At 40.0% G+C, this 16,808-nt stretch overlaps 1 protein-coding gene across 1 annotated transcript in view; it reads left to right on the forward strand.

The window, feature by feature from the left end:
• The window catches only part of ZNRF2 (zinc and ring finger 2), a 94,302-nt gene that overhangs the window by 715 nt on the left and 76,779 nt on the right, over positions 1-16,808 (forward strand). The gene's annotated exons all lie outside the window — the stretch shown is intronic.

The raw sequence follows: 16,808 nt of genomic DNA on the forward strand, positions 1-16,808 counted from the left end.
AGCCCTCCCCGGGAGGCGGACACCCGGCCGAGCGGGTCCCCCTGCGGGGTGGGCCGGGAGACGCCCCATGCACCCCCCGGGGTGGCCCGCGAGGTGAGCGCGCCGGTGCCAGGGTTGTCTCCAGCACCGACCGCCTCCACGGGCTGTCGGCCAGTGGGAAGACTCGTGGCTAAGTGTCGGGGGACCCGGGCCTCCCTCGCCCGCCGCCGGCAGCTCTTTTCGGTGGCCCAAAGTCCGTTTGGGGCACGGAGGGAGTTTGTCGCCTTTGCACCGGCTCTGAATGTAAAACTCCTTCATTAGGCGCCCGGAGCGCCCCACCTCCGGCCCTTAATTGGATGAAGGTGCTCCCGGGAAGTGTGTCTTGAACTCCCGTGTAAAAGGCAGCTCCAGGTGATAGTGAATGTGACTCCAGCTTCACTTGGGGACTCGGCCGTTTCCCAAAGACAATAGCGAACAGTGCTTGACGCTCAGTCGACCAGGGGCCGTAGAAACCCTAGGTGCTTTCAAGACGCACCACCGTTTGCTAAAATTGAAAGTCCCCAGTGCAAAAAATGGAAAATCTAAGCGGCTGAAGGATGTGCTTTTCTGTTGAAGCGGGCGCAAGGGATTGGAGGAAAATGACACCCACCTCTTAGAAGTTATATTTTATACCGCCTGCCCGCTTGACCTCCAGCGCGGTTAATAAAACACTTTGCCCTTCTCAGTCCCCGGAAAGAATTAGAAATTAAGCCTTGCAGGAGATGCTGCCTACAACAAACACCCCTCAGTGGACCACAGCTTTGTGTTTGTGAGACTGGATGCATTCATTGACAGTGGCGCTCAAAGGATCCCCGCCGCTTTTGTTTCTTTTACTCGTGTTTGTAAACGCCAGGCTTTGCGTAGGGAACTGGCCAGGTGGATTATCGAGTCGTGAAATATCTCTGTTCTGATGTTTGGTATTGTCAGCAGTCTTTAAAGAATGGGAAGGTCCTGTTCATTTTCTCCATTTGCTTTCTGATACTGCTTTGGAGGCTGAATTTAGAGTAGGATAGATAAATAACTACCGTATTTTCATCATGAAGTACTTTTGCTGTTGTGGATGAAACTACTAGTGCCTCTTAAAGACATCCTTTTGTTTCTGAGCAAAGGAGCTCAAGCTCTCCAAGCCCCGCTGTCCTGCTAATACCCTTGAAGGAGCTGCCTCCCTGCCATAACAAAAGATGACTTTCCCTTAAGTGGAGGCAAGAATGAATAACTTTTTAAGATGTAAATTTATACCTAGCAGTTAGGATCCTCTAAAGGCATATATTTCTGATGAAGGAAGGAGTAGGAAACGGGGCTTGTCAAGACAACTAGTAGTTCTTAATTATAATTGATTACTTTTTTATTGAAAAAAATATAAAGGGTCAGTAATTCTTTTAAAAGAGTCATTGGGTTTATTACATATGTTCCTCCAGCAGGGAGCAGAGGGTTGATACCCATGTTTTTCTTGGTAAATGAACAAATAAGAAAAGACCTTGTGTTGAAAGTCGAAGAGCTCATTTTTTTTTCTTAAGTTCCTAGATCAGTGCATTTCACAGGGTTTGCAGTACCTTTTTGTTTTCAGGCGAGTCTTTCTCCATCCAGGTCTGGAGAGTGTGTCTTGAGGCACTTTTATTGGAGACTTTGAATTCTTTTCTCCTATGAATTTAGAATGCTCCAAATTTTGCATTATTACTAGGAAATTTTACAAGTAGTTAAGTCATCTGGTGGTTCACATGAGAAATCTCACTTGTGAAAAGTTGGTTCAGAGAAACGCCCTGTTCCTGTTTTATGATGGGATGGTAGGAAGGTCCTGGGATCTTAACTTCTGCCTGAGAGGAAGACAGAGTTTACTCAGTTACAGGTTCTACAAATGTTTAGGCGTGGAATATTTCTGATTTAGTGGAAAGTTTTACCTGTCCTTGGTAAAATTATTCATAGCTTTTTTTCATAGCTTCTAACAAGGAAATATGGTACTAATAAGATTGTGAAAACCTTAGCGGGAGAACACATAAAAAGAATTAGTTGCTAGCAGCTTAAATTGTTACTCGTTCTCTCATAATTATGAAAGTGAGGCTTTCTGTGTTAATTTTGCTCTTTTTTTTTGTTTGAACATATATGCATTTTGACAATATGCACTCAACTGAGAGAACCAGACAAGAGGTGTCTAATACAGATATTGCACTTTATGGAAATTGAAATTGAATTGTTGGATATAAAAATGTACGTGTAATGCATCTATGAGTTTGAGTTTAAGATGATGTAGATATTATTATTTTCAGAGTAGTGAATTTAATATCATAAAATTGAACAAAAAGCTTTTGTCTGTCACTTTAAAACAACAGCTTTGTAAGGGTATAAGCTAATATTTTTCAGTCTTGGTGGAAACTTTTTAGCATGCATATATTCACTGTGAAGTTGCAATGTCTCACTAGTGGGAAGATTGTCTTTAATGATCCAACAGTGATGGGGTAGGTGAGTGTGGACTCTGAAAACATATCTGAGTGGTGAATATTTCTAGAGAAGTTCTGTAGAATTCTTATATACAGCTGAAAGTTTGGAAGTGAAATATAAAATGAGTTCATCTAGACACATAAACCTGTGTTACTGGATTGATTGTGACGTCCTCATCAGTTTGAGCTTGTTTGGGTGTGGTGCTCCCATAAATATTTCAGTAGTCAGATTGTAATTCTGGGGCCTCCTGTTCCCTAGGAAATGTGCTTCCTTCTATCAACATTGTAAGGGTTATATCTTAAGACTGGTTATGGTAAAATCTATTTCTAGTCAGATCTTACGTTTTAATCTTTTAGACAGGTGTGGATCTTTTGGTTTGTCTTTGTTTTTGGTTTGATCTTGGGGGCCACACCTGGTGGTGTTCAGGGACTGCTCCTGGCTCAGTGCTCCGGGAGGCCCTATGATACTGGAGATCCAGCTAGGAATTCCAGAGCGCAATGCAAGTGCTCCAGCTCTTTGCGCCATTACCCGGACCTGAGGTTGTTAGGTTATCTCCATTAACCATTACTGAAACGTTCTCAATCTTTACTTCTTACCAGTATATAATACAGTGCCTAAAGGTTTGAACATGAATACGGTGATCTCTCTAGCTCCTTTTCTCACATCTTTTTTTTTAATAGGTTCAAGAGGAGTGGCAGACGAGAAATTGCTGCTGCTGCTTCACTCAGATGACATTTCTGACTTCTACCCCTACCAACTCCCTCCTAAAAACCCTGCTGTGGTTAATTTTTATCACTTGTAATCTCACAGATCTTTAAACTTTGTAGGGGAGATTTTTTTTTTATCGTGTCCTTTGTTTTTCCTGAGTTAGCCTCAGTCATGAGGTTTCTGCTGTGGTAATATTTTGAAAGTTCTCCGGATAACAAGATAGAAAGTCGACTAGACAGGAAGGAGTGGTTTGTGTTGTACTAGCCTTCACCTGATCTGAGATGCCTGACTAGCGCTACTGAGCACAGCTGGTAGGAAGGAGCTCTGTTCTAGTTAACGCTGGGAGAGTGAGACTGCCTAGTCCTCCTGTCTCTTTCACTTCTGCTGCACATCTTATATCTTGTAAGTAGGTTATTTGTTTTCTGGTTACTTAAACCATTAATTAGATACCAGACGACAGAGGGCCACTCTTGTGGCGCTTAGGAGAAAATGCCGTGCTGGGAATTGAACCTTGGGCTTTCGCAAGCAAAGCAAATGCACCAGCCTTTTGAGCCATCTAGAATAGCTTTCCATCCACATTTATCATTCATCTTACGTTTTCAAGAATCCAATTTAATGTTACACTGGGCATTTGTGCAGTTGGCTATCTTAGCAAATGACTGAGAAGTATAGGAAACTATGTAGCCAGGTACTTGCTCATTGTTTTAATTTTGAGTGAGTTAAATTTGTTCTACATTTACTTGCTCAAAAATGAAGGGAACTGTGCTTTAAGTGAACGAAGGATTCAGAAATTTGAATTTATTTTTGTAATGCTTGTGAACAAATGATTATAAATTAAGCTTCCTGCAAGAACACTTTATGTCCAGTTTCTATGGGCTAGGAGTCCGGGGCATAGCTTGGTGGGTTCTTATGCAGGACTTCAGCCAATGTGTAGGCCAGGACTGGATTATTATTTAAAGCAGTAAAAGGCCTTCGATCATCAGTCTGCTGACCAGTGTGAGTCCTCAGGTGTTGACAAGTTGAAAAACACTGGTCTGCCACCTTGGTCCTAACTGCTGTTCGTGTGGACTGCTGTGCGGGACAGATGCTATCTGTGGATGTAAAAAGATCAAGTGATTGGTCTAGAGACTTACTTCTGATCTCTCTTGAGTGGTTGTCAGCTTTTATTTCCTTCTGGTAGTTAAGTTCATGGCAGCTTCTTCCAAGCCAGCACTCTCTTGGACACTCTAGTCTTCGGAAGTGCTGTGTGTATAGTCCTGTACAAGACTGATGTTGCTGTTTGCCCTTGGCTGGATGTAGGTCCCACTTAGTCAAGGGGAGGGATTGACAGAAGGGTGACAAGTGAAGCATTGGCTACTCCTGCTTCTTTTAGTTGGGGTAACTGAAAGAAGCCCTCAACTTATTTTAAAATTCACTTCAACTTATTTTAAAGCTCTTCAGCTTATTTTAAAATCCACTTTTCTGATTTACTTTGAAAATGTTACAATAAAGTGTGGTCAGGAGAACATGAGGACTCCCTTGTTGGGGGTTGGGTTTGGTAGCTGTGGGGGGTTCAGTCATGGGGCTTCTTCCTGGCTGTGCTCAGTGCTCCATTGTATTTGAGAGATGGAAAGTCACGATGATTATATATTGTAGCAAGTGCTATAAGTGGTCTATTAACAAAAATGCTTTTTTGAGGTACCCCTTGTCTCTGGATATAAAAGAATTATGTTACAGAGGAAGCTAATGTTTGGATAATCTTTTGAAGGATTTAGAAGTTTCATGCAGGGAAGATACTACAGATTAAAGAAAAATCCACAAAAATCTAAGAGTTTTGATAGCACATATAGAAAAGATGAATGTGTAGGGTGTGAAGAAGAATGATGAAAATATGAAGTTCAGAAAAATCAACTTGAATCAGTTGAAAGATTTAGTGTTGTTTTAAAGCAGAATAGAGTGGGCATTGTAGAGGGGTGGGTACCAAAATAGTCCTAATATATATGGATTCTTTATTGGTGGGTGTTTAGTCTTCTGCTGTCTATATCAGCCTCTATCATGATTACTACTTGTTAGCAGGAGAGAGAGAGAGAGAGAGAGAGAGAGAGAGAGAGAGAGAGAGGTAGCAGAAGTGTCAAAGGACACTTTGAATAGAATTGGTAGATGTCACATTGAAATCATGGAATTGGTATTTCAGTCATCATCAAATTGGAGTTGATTGCAATTTCTAAAGAAGAACTGATAGAATTAGACACATATGGGCACATATTGACATCATTGGCCAGTGACAAAAATAAAGAATAAACAGGTCTGTACTCCCCCCCCCTCCCCCGGTCAAGCCATGACTCCACACATTCAAGGCAGGCGCTCTGCTGCTGAGCTACTACTCATCTCTGGCCTTTTAGGTTTTAAGGAAAAGATCTTGAGTCCTTTTAGGCCTGTTAAAATTTGGCTGGCTATAGGATATCCATCTAGAAGCTTCCTTGTGAGTTTCCAGCATATTACAAGAAACTGAGAAATCACTGGTTTGTAGATTACTGTGTGGCACCACAAAGTGGGTAATATTACTAAGGGATAACACTGAGGGAGAGCAAGCATAGAATTACAGGAAACAAGAATTTCAAGAGACGGGTAGTTCAGGAGATCTGCTGTTAGAATTAAATTCCAAAGAAGTTGAAGTATTTTTTGTTACTAAATCAGGAGTTTTTCATTTGATAAAATTAAAAGCACATGTAATTGCAGATTACTTATAATCTTATCACCAGAAATAAAACCAGAATAAAATGGTATACACACAGATGTACACACATGCATATTTTAGATTTAAAACTTAGAACATTCACCCTTCATATTCTTTTGATTTTGTTTATTTTGGGGCCTCCCATCTGATGCTCAAAAAGATCTGGTTCCCCCACCAGAGAGTCACACCCAGCTGTCCTGGGGATTCAGTGCAAGGCCCCGCAAATGTGGGTACATGTGGTGCCAGGAATTGAGCTCAGGCCATGAGTGCTCCTCATGGCCCCGACAGTGTACTGTGTCCTGGCCTGATTTTGATTGTATAAGACTGATGTATTACCATTTGGTGACCACACCTGACTTGATTTTAACCTTTTTCCGTATTCTAAAGATTTTAAAGTGACGCATTTTCCTCTGAGAATTGTTTGAGCTGAACCTGACAGATTTTTGTCTTGTGATCAGACCCAAAGCTTCATATGTATAAGGCAGCCAGTTTGTCTCTGATCACTTACACCCTTGGCACAGCCTGATGAATTTTGAAGTGTTTGTTAAAAATAACATGTATTTCCCTTGCAATTTCTTCTTTGGTCCATGGGCTGGGCTACATTTTCCTTGATAACATGCTTTTTCCACTTTGTTTTATTACATTAAAAATTTTAATAGCATTAAAAAATATCGCTGCCCAGCATTCTAAAATCGACTCAGGAAATACTTATTGAGAGACTTTTCACATTGTCCTAGGGATTCCAGAATGAAGAAATATGTTTATTCCTACTGTATATTCTACTTTTGGAAGACAGTAAATAAGTGAAATACATAGGAGTGATAGAGGGTGTTGAATGTGATGGAGACAAGTAGGCTGGAAAGATGGATATGTGGGATTGAGGCTTATTCCTGTTGTAAGCAGGGATTTATGTATGATCTCACTAATTAGGTGACATTCAAGCAGAATGAGGGAGCAAGCCATGAGATCTCTAGGGGAAAAGCATACCCAGATGGGAGAGTGACTAAAGAAAGGCCGTGAGTTATGAGTGTAATGAATGTGCTTACATGTTCTGGGAACAGCTGTGAAAAATATGTAATGGGAGTTCAGAGTGATGGAAGATGAGAGAAGAGAGGAATGGCCATGAAGGCTGAAATCATAGAAAGCCTTATAAGCCTTGACCCTCTGGGTTGTTTTGTTTTGTTTTTGTTTGTTTGAGAGTGAGAGAGTGGGGGAACATTGGAGAATTTTTGAGCAGAAGATTGACATTACTTGGGCTTTTGAAGGATTAGTCTGGCTAGTGTGAAACTAGACTCACATACAAGGGTCAAGCAAAGAGGGCGAAACTCTGCCAAAATCTACAGTGATTTGGATCTGGGAGGTTAGACTGGAGGTAGTGATGGCCAGATTCTGGATGTTCTTTGACTTAACTAAATAGTAGATATTAGGTACGGGAGATCTAGGGTAAAAGAAGGCAGGGAGTTATGCAGTTGTTCTTATGGTTGAGTATTTTGTTGTTTTGCAGTTTAGTAAACATAGTATTGGCAGTCACATCCTGATAAGCACATTTTTACATTTCTCCAGTTGCTTTTTTTAGAAATGTAAAAGAAACATGGGGTCATTAGATCCAAAGAGAGGCATTTGTTCCGGGCATTTGATATCTTTATTGCCAAATTGACCTTTAGAAAGGGCAGCTTCATCAGGCAGGGTATGATTTTGGAACTACCTTAATTTTTTATTTAGTTCTCATGAAAACTCAAGTGAGGTTTTTGATACTTAACAAGTGCAGGTTGGTAGGTGCATTTTGGTACCAGTCATTTATTCTGTACTTTTTGCAACTAGAAATTTAGTGTATCAAAAATAAGTATGTTAGTTAAATTGAATAAGGTATTGTTTATTCTAATTTTTTCTGTAATTGAAGTTAATCTGAGATAATTTGTCTTATGTGCATGTGAGCTGAGGAAAAATGAACAGAGAAACTATAAATATACTTAATGGTTGATATATTGCATATAATTTGTTTCAAAGAGCCTGCTGTTTGAACAGTACAGTTTATTACTATTTTTATGATCTATTCTTAATGAGTGAGACCAGCAGAATGCTTACCAGGAAAGCCTTCCCTCCTGACCCAGGCTCAGGTCTCCTCTCTTCTCCAACTGGCGACATCTACAGACCCACAGAGCTTCCTAGAACTTGGCCGTTCTGTTCACAAATGTGATTGGAAGTGGGTTTGAGTGTGGAGGGGATATGGCAGGGCCTTGGCAAGGCTGTCATTTATCTAGAATTACAGTAATCTCAGGGCTGGAGTGATAGCACAGTGGGTAGGGTGTTTGCCTTGCACGTGGCGGACCCAGGTTTGATTTGTCCGCCCCTCTCAGAGCTTGGCAAGCTACCAAGAGTATCCCGCCCACACAGCAGACTGGCAAGCTCTCTCTGGCGTATTATATGCCAAAAACAGTAACAAGTCTTACAGTGGAGACGTTACTGGTGCCCACTTGAGCAAATCGATGAACAACAGGAGGACAGTGCTACAGTTCCTAATTTATTATTAAATTACATTTTTCTAGATTTTTAGTTTTTCATTCTTTTTTTTTTTTTTTTTTTTGCTCCACACCTGGCAATGCACAGGCCTTACTCTTGGCTCTGCACTCAGGAATTACTCCTGGCGGTGCTCAGGGGACTATATGGGATGCCGGGAATCGAACCTGGGTCGGCCTCGTGCAAGGCAAACCCCCTACCCGCTGTGCTATCACTCCAGGCCCTCATTTATTATTTTTAAATGATGAAAAGCACTTAAGGCTATGAATTCTCTTCAGCACAGTCACTTTCCATAGGTTTACATTGCTTATACTCATTGTCTGGATTATACATTTTTCTTTTGAAATTAACTTGTTACGGAATCATTTTACTACTTTATTTTGAGGTTTTAAATTTTACCTGGGTAATATATGGCTTTTTAAATATTTGAGATAGGTTAATGACTTGTATTTTTGCAACTTTTTTTTTTTTTTGAGAAGGTGGCAGGGTTACTTCTGGCACTCTGCTGAGGAATTACTCCTGGCGGTCCACAGGGGACATATTGGATGCTGGGAATCCAACCTGGGTTGGCTGTGTGCAAGGCCAGTGCCTACCCTGTCTACTTTTTCTTCAGCCCCATCTTGCTAATTTTTAAAATTTCTAGTGTTAAACTAGTATTGCATTTTGGTAGAGAATCTGAAGGCTTTCAGCTACAGGTGACAGAAGCTTAACTCAATATAGCATTATTAAGTGGGAAAAAAAAATATTATCTCAAATTCCTGGAAGGAATCCTAGGATAGCTCTCAGACTTGATGGATAAGCTTCCAGGAAATCACAGGTTCCTGGAGTTAAAACTTCACACACACACACACAAACCCAGTATTCTCTTGCCTAGTTTTATCTACTTCTGTTGACTGGGACTTAGTAAGACTTAGTAAAGCTGGTGGCTCGCAGCTACACAGTTTCATTCTCCTGAGGCTTCTAAAGATGCCTGTGAAGGGAGTCTTCTCTCCACCTCCCAGAGTGAGGACTACGATGACTTCCTTATAAGTTCTGAGTAAGACAAGTCTTTCCTTCAGTCACAGGAGTGGAGGACACTGGCTGCTCAGTGTGTGCCGGGCTTGTGATCTTCTGTTAGGCAAAAGAGCGCTGGGATTGAAATTCAGCTGCCTTTCTGGAGTCCACTGCGGTTTTTAAGCAAGTTACTTAACTGCCTCTGTACTTAGTTTTCTCATCTCTCAAATCAAGATAGAAATAGTATTGTAGGGTTAAGATAAAGAACATACATAAGGTAGTATTGTAAGAGTTAAGATCAAGTAACTTACATAAGGCATGTTCTCTCTGTATCTGTATATGTTTTGGGGCTGCACCAGATACCTAGGGACTAGTCCTGTCTCTATACTCAGCAGTGATCCTTGGCAGTGTTCAGAGATGGTATATGGTGCCAGGGATTCAAACCAGGACTGGTTGGATGCAGGGCCAAGCTCCTTACCTGTGTGATATACAGCCTGCTACCTTATGGTTTTTTTTTTTTTTTTTAGCTAATGTTTGAAATCCTGTCTAAAACCAAGAGATCCAAGACTCATTGACTCTCCATTTTGACCCTCAGGAACACAATGCATTTATTCTCCCCAACTTCTCAGATTTTGTAAAACTAATCCAAAATTTTAGATGTGGTTTCATTTTTTATAATATATGCTGTCTGCTCCCAAAGATCTCATAATACTTGAATTATGTTTTACAGTGGATTTACTACTCTAGTATGTGGTAAATGGTTTGTAAGTGTTCTGGCTTTTTCGAATGTATTTGATAACTGTGTTACTATGCTTTAAACAATGTTATTAATGACCAAAATTGTTGTTTATTTCAGTGCATGTGTGTGAAAACCTCTTGTCCTGAAGGAAGTGATGAGTTTTTATCTGTGAAAAGCAAATATGTGTAAAGTAAATTTTTGAACCAGAAATTATAGGTATGATGTGGATTGTACAAGTAGGAGCAATCTTGGAACTGGCAAGGTAGTAAATATAGGAGTAAGGCCTTGCATATGGCTGTGACAGCTGCAGCTCTCTCACCACGTGTTGCCCCCAGCACCATCAGGGATCACTCTCAGGCACAGAACCAGGAGTAGCCTCTGAGCAGTGACCCAAAGACTCCCCAGAATAAAACAAATAGGAACCATTTGAAATATGTCATAGAATTAAAATTACACCCTGCCTATTAAAGTTCTCCGTTCATGACCTTTTTTTGAATGTACTACAAAATATTCTTTCTTCCCTTTTTCTCCTTTGGTTTTTGGGCCATACCCTCAGTGTTCTGTGGACATTGCAGCATTGTAGTGAGGCTTGAACCCTGTCCCAGGGATCCTGAAGGCAAAGCATTCATTCCAGCCCTTTAAGCCAGCTCCCTGACCTGCAAAAGATTCTTGTTTGTTCTTTTCGGGGGGGGGCGCACTGTGATGCCCAGGATGCTCAGGAGTTACTCTTCCCTCTGAGCTCAGGAATCACTCCTAGTAGCCATCAGGGGACCGTATGGGATGCCAGGGTTCAAACCTGGGTCATCTCTGTGCAAGGCAAGAACCCTGTCCACTGTACTATCTCTCCAACCCCAGAAGAGTCTTAATGAGTCTTTGGGTGTGGTTGAGGGAGTGGTTGCTGAGAAGGTGAGAAAGTAGGGCCGGCTAGGCAAGTCTGACTAGTCTTTTTGCTGGTAGATACTAATTTTTCTTAAAGTCTGAAATAGTGTTTTTATACTTTTTTACTTCATTTTAGACAACCTGAGCAACATGGCATTTGACATATAATTTATTACTTTGATGGCGCTTTGTGTCTTTTAGTCTGAGTGTGAAAAGGTCTTGATTTTGGCTTCTCCAGAATCTGGTTTGTTATAGCACATTTTCAAAAACAAGTCATCAGCCCCCTTAAACTCTCAGCTCCATATTAATTCCCATTGTTCAGTCTTCCCACCATCAATGCTATAAAGTTTTTCAGAGAACTGCCATTCATTTATTTTAAAAAATTAAGACTACATATAGTCTACTTTTAGTGTCCTTGTGAATAGCAAAACTAAAGTCATTTTGTGAATAGTAAAACTAAAGTTATTTTATATAGTCATTTATGGATTGGAAAAGTTATTTGAATCTTATAAGCAACTACATAGAATAAATAATTGCCTTGACTTCTAATTTGAAGATAGAATCAGAAGCTAGACAAACTACTTGCTGTTGTTGATTTTCAAATGTTATTTATCCTGTGTATCAATAGTAAATTAAATCTCTTTATTTTTCTCTCTTAATTTAGTGTCCTGTTTTGTTTACTGCTTTGTTTTTTCTGCACAGACAACAAAAATAGTTTAGTTTTTCTATGTGATGCGCATATCTTCTCTGGGTGTATAAATTTTCTCTGCTAAAGCATCACTTAGCCTATGGGTTTCATCTTCTTGTAGTCTCTTCTGGGGTTTTTGAGGTCTCAGACTTAGCCCATTTTGATCATTAATTCTTTTTTCAATCCTTGTTCAGAGGATTCTGTTTGCCTTTTTCACAGGTTCTTTCTCCTAGTTCCTTGGTTTTACATCTCTTTTTGATGTATTCCATTGTTTCTGATGGAACACCATCTTCTGTGTCTTACTGAGAAAAAATTTCAGATAAAAACTTAAATATATATATATATTTCAGTGTCAGAAAGAAAATATTTTTTGCCTCTACTCCTGACTGGCAGACTTGCTTCTGGCATTGCTACAGTCTTTTTAAAAAAAATCCTTTTTGGGGGTTGGTGGAAAGGACCACAGGTGGTGGTGCTCAGGAGGTGCTCCAGGCTCTGCACTCAGGACTTACTCCTGATGATGCTCGGGGGACCAGATAGGATGCCAGGGATCAAACCTGGGTCAGCCGCGTGGAAGGCAAGTGCCTTACCTGCTGTACGTAGCCACTAAAAAAAATACTTTTTTTAATGAAACTTCTCCCATTCGCCACTATAAGTATTTAAGATCTTACTTTTTGCTAGGGTTATAAAATTTAATTTTTGTATGTCTTAAATGGAATTTGTATACACCCATTGTCATGTATATTCTGTTTGCATGTTCAAGCACTAACTCGTGCCTTCCATGTTTTAAAAAACATTTCCATGTTATTTTTGGTGATATTTTCTCATTATTTAAACATGGTATTTAAAGTTCTCTTTTCATTCTTCTGTTGTTTTTTTTTAACTCCTTTTGTTCTTGTTATTTTTCAATTTATTTTCTAACCTTTCAGTTGATGTTTGTTTATTTCTGTGGTCGTTTTTAGTTTCCACTAGCTTTGTTTTTGAACTTTCCCCTTTTGTATTTTTGGGGATGATATCTTTTCACAAGAATATTAGTAATAGGTGTTTGTTTTTGTGTGCATGTCGGTGCTTGCACACACTTGCATTTTTTTTCCTCCTTGATCAATTTCTTCTCAACTTGCTGTTTCTCTTTGGGTCAGTCATTTGTCATATGTTTGGTGACCTTTGGCTGATAACTCTTTAAAGTTAGGCACTAACAGGTGACTCTTCTGTGCAGGTAGAATCATCTATATCTTTCCTTTTTCTTAAGATTTAATTGCTTTCCTTTTTTTGGACTGACCATGATGGCTTTTCCAGATTTAACTGTTGCTTTTCTGTGTTACTGTCTCTCTCGCAACAAGAATTTTGCCAGGGAGGAACATATTTTGTAATTTAAAAGTATTCATTGGCCATTTTGTCACACATCTCTTCATGCATGTTTATACATAGTACATTGATGTAGTATGCATACATTTTTATATATTTTATTTTATTTTTGGTTTGGGGGCCACTCCCTGCAGTGATCAGGGCTTACTCGTGATTCTGCACTCAGGGATCACTCCTAGCAGACTCAGTGGATCATATGGGGTGCCAGGGATCAAACCCAGGTTGGTTATCTGCAAGGCCAGTGCCCTACCTGCTATACTCTAGTCCCCTACAGATTCTCACATATTTTAAATGTATTTCAAATTTTATTTTGTTTTCTCAAGACTTGCATACTTTGAAGGGGTGAATTTTGGGGCCAGATATAGTACAGAGTTTAAGGTGCTTGCCTTGTATGCATTTGACCTAGCTCCAACCTTGGCCCTTACATATGGTCCCCTGAGCACTGCTGAGCATGATTTCAAAACCACATCCAAAGGTGAACTTTATGATATTTGAAATGTATTAGTAAAGCTAGTACTTAAAATTGTTTCCATTGACTGCGGTGAGCCCAGTGGCAGGAGCTGCCATCTGTAGCTGACTTGGTACTTGCTCCTCCCTCCACCCCCTCCACCCAGGTTAGAATTACACCTACTTGCAAAGTGGACTCATGGACAAATAAAGACATCCTAACTTTAGGCACCCAGTCATACAGAAGCTCATAAGAAACAACTCCAACTGCAATGCAGAACTGCGCCTCACTTGAGAGAGTGAAGATGGTAGCCCAGAGTATTCAACCAGGAATAACAAGTTATATAACCTCTCGACAAGGAATTTATTGAGGATGTATAAGGAGCTCAAACAATGCATTGGACCACCAGTGAAACAAGAGAATATGAGAGCAGAAGTGAGGAAAATACAAAAGAAAATGACAGAACTGAGAAACTTGGTATCTGAGATGAAAAACTCACTGAGAGACCTCAGTAACAGAGTAACAACTACTGAAGACAGAATTGGTGAGCCACAAGATGAGTTGCAGAAAACCTCCAGAGAACAGCAGAAGATGGGGCGGGGGGGGGGGGGAGGGGGGAACGAAATAAATGGACAACTGATGAGAGAACTTTGGGATGAGTTCAAGAGGAAAAACATAAGAATCATTGGAATTCCAGAGGGCTAGGATGGCAACACTAATGCATATGCAACTAAGACATTATTGTTGAGAAGTTTCTAGAGTTGCAGAGTACATGCATCCAGATCCAAGAGGCCTGTAGAGTGCCAGTTAAAAGAAATCCAAAAATAAAATAATTCAAGACATCCTAATCAGAATCATGAAAACCAAGGATAGAGATAGAACTTTAAAAGCAGCAAATCGAAGAAGGAACTTATATACAAAGGAGCATACTTAAGATTTACAGCAGATTTACCACATGAAACCCTCTGAGCCCAAAGACATTTGTTGGATATAGTGAACAAACTCCATGAAATGAATGCTCAACCAAGAATGCTTTACTTAGTTCGACTCTCATTAAGATTTGAAGGAACAATACACAACTTCACAGAGAAACAACATCTCTGGAACTTAATAGACTCAAAAACATCTTTACAAGAAGAACTTAAGGGGATACTTTAAGACAAGATATGACCCACAAACACCGAGTTTCTGCAGAAAGATGGCACAGAATTCCATGACAATAATCTCTGTCAATGTCATTGTGCTATATGCACCAATTAAGAGAACACAGAGGGGCAAGATGGGTTAGTAAATTGAACTCAACATGCTGCTACCTACAAAACACATTTGAATTGTTAGAGCAAACACAGAATCAGAGTCAAAGATTGGAGGACAATTATTCAAGAAAATAACTCCCTCACAAAGGCTGGGGTGGTCATTCTAATATCAGACAACATAGACTTCAGGCTGAAAAAGGTTACAAGAGACAGTGAAAGTCATTCTTAATGATCTAGGGATATGTACATCAGGAAGAACTCACATTCCTAAACATATATGCACCTGACAAGGAACCAGCAAAATACTTAAAACAACTGCAAATAGACTTGAAGAAAGACATCGATAGTAACACAATAGTAATTGGAGACTTAGCATCACTGTTAGCTCTTTATAGATCACCTAGGCTAAAGCAAGTACGACTTGCTTTCAAGGAAGAAATTGAGGATTTAGTTGATGTAAAGGTAAAGGTAAAGGTAAAGGCCCTCCCGTTGATCGTCGATTTGCTCGAGCGGGCCCAGTAACGTCTCCATTGGAGACTTTGTTGTTACTGTGTCTGGCATATCGAATACTCTCGGTAGCTTGCCGGGCTCTCCGAGAGGGGCGGAGGAATCGAACTCGGGTCGGCCATGTTGGCCGTGTGTAAGGCGAACGCCCTACCCGCTGTGCTATCGCTCCAGCCTGCTGATGTATTTAGGGCTTTTTAATCCTCAGAAAGCTGAATAACACATACTTTTCCTGTGCACATAGGATGTTCCCCAAGATCATATGCTGGAACACAAAACATACCTCCACAAATTCAGGAGCATAGAAATCATATCAACTATCTTCTCAGACCATGATGCATTGAAAGAGAGCAAACAGAATTGGAGAAACAAAATACCTGGAAACAAGCTTATTACTGAACAGCTAGTGGGTCAGAGAAGAAATTTAAAACAAATGAGAATGAAGATACTACTAACCAGAACTTGTGAGATACAACAAAGGTTGTGTTAAGAGGAAAGTTCATAGCTATGCAAGAATTCATCAGGAAAGATTAAAGGGTCACATAAATAACTCAAATGTGCAACTAAGAAACTGGAAAGTGACCAAAAAAGGAGCCCTAAACAGGCAGGAGAAAGGAAATAATAAAACTTAGAACAGAAATTAATGATCAGGATTCTAAATGCCTAATCCAAAAGATCAATAAAACCTAGAGCTGATTCTTTAAAAAATAAACAAGATAGATAAGCCACTAGCAAGACACACACACATACACACACACAGCGAGAGTGAGTGAGAGAAAGAGTAAGAGAGAGAAAACTTACCAGAAATGAAAGAGGGCACATCACAGCAGATACCACAGAAACCCAAAGGATTGTCAGAGATTGCTTAGAGAATCTTTGTGCCACGAAAAGAGAGAACCTAGAAGAAATGGATAAATTCCTGGACTCATAACTTCCCAAGGCTGAACAAAGATGATTTGGGATATTTGGACATGCCTATCACTACCAAGGAAATTGAAATGGTAATGGCAATTTCAGAAGCCTTCCCCAAATCAAAAGCCCAGGCCCAGATGGATTCACCAGTGAATTCTTTCAAGCATTTAAAGAGAACCTGCTGCCAATTCTTTTTTGGGGCATTTTTAGGAACTTGAAGAAATAGAAACACCCCCAAACAGTTTCTATGAAGTAAACATCGCCCTGATTCCAACAGCAGACAGAGATACCACCAATATAGAGCCCTCCAGGCTGATATCTTTATTGAACACAGACACAAAGATCCTCAACAAAACACTAGCAAATAGGATCCAGCAATTTATTAAAAGGATCATATACCATGACCAAGTAGGATTCATCCGGGATATGCAAGGATAGTTTAACACACACAAGGATAGTTTAACACACACAACATAATATACCATAAAAAATCATATGAGATATAGCTGCAAAAAAAGCATTTGACAAGATTCAGCACCCATTCATGACAAAAAACACTCAACAAAATGGGAATAGAAGGAACTTCCTTCAATGTAATCAAAGTCACTTTCCACAAGCCTACAGAAAAAAAT

This window comes from Sorex fumeus, unplaced genomic scaffold (genome assembly GCF_029834395.1).
Source record: "Sorex fumeus unplaced genomic scaffold, SorFum_2.1 ptg000037l, whole genome shotgun sequence".
NCBI lineage: Eukaryota > Metazoa > Chordata > Mammalia > Eulipotyphla > Soricidae > Sorex > Sorex fumeus.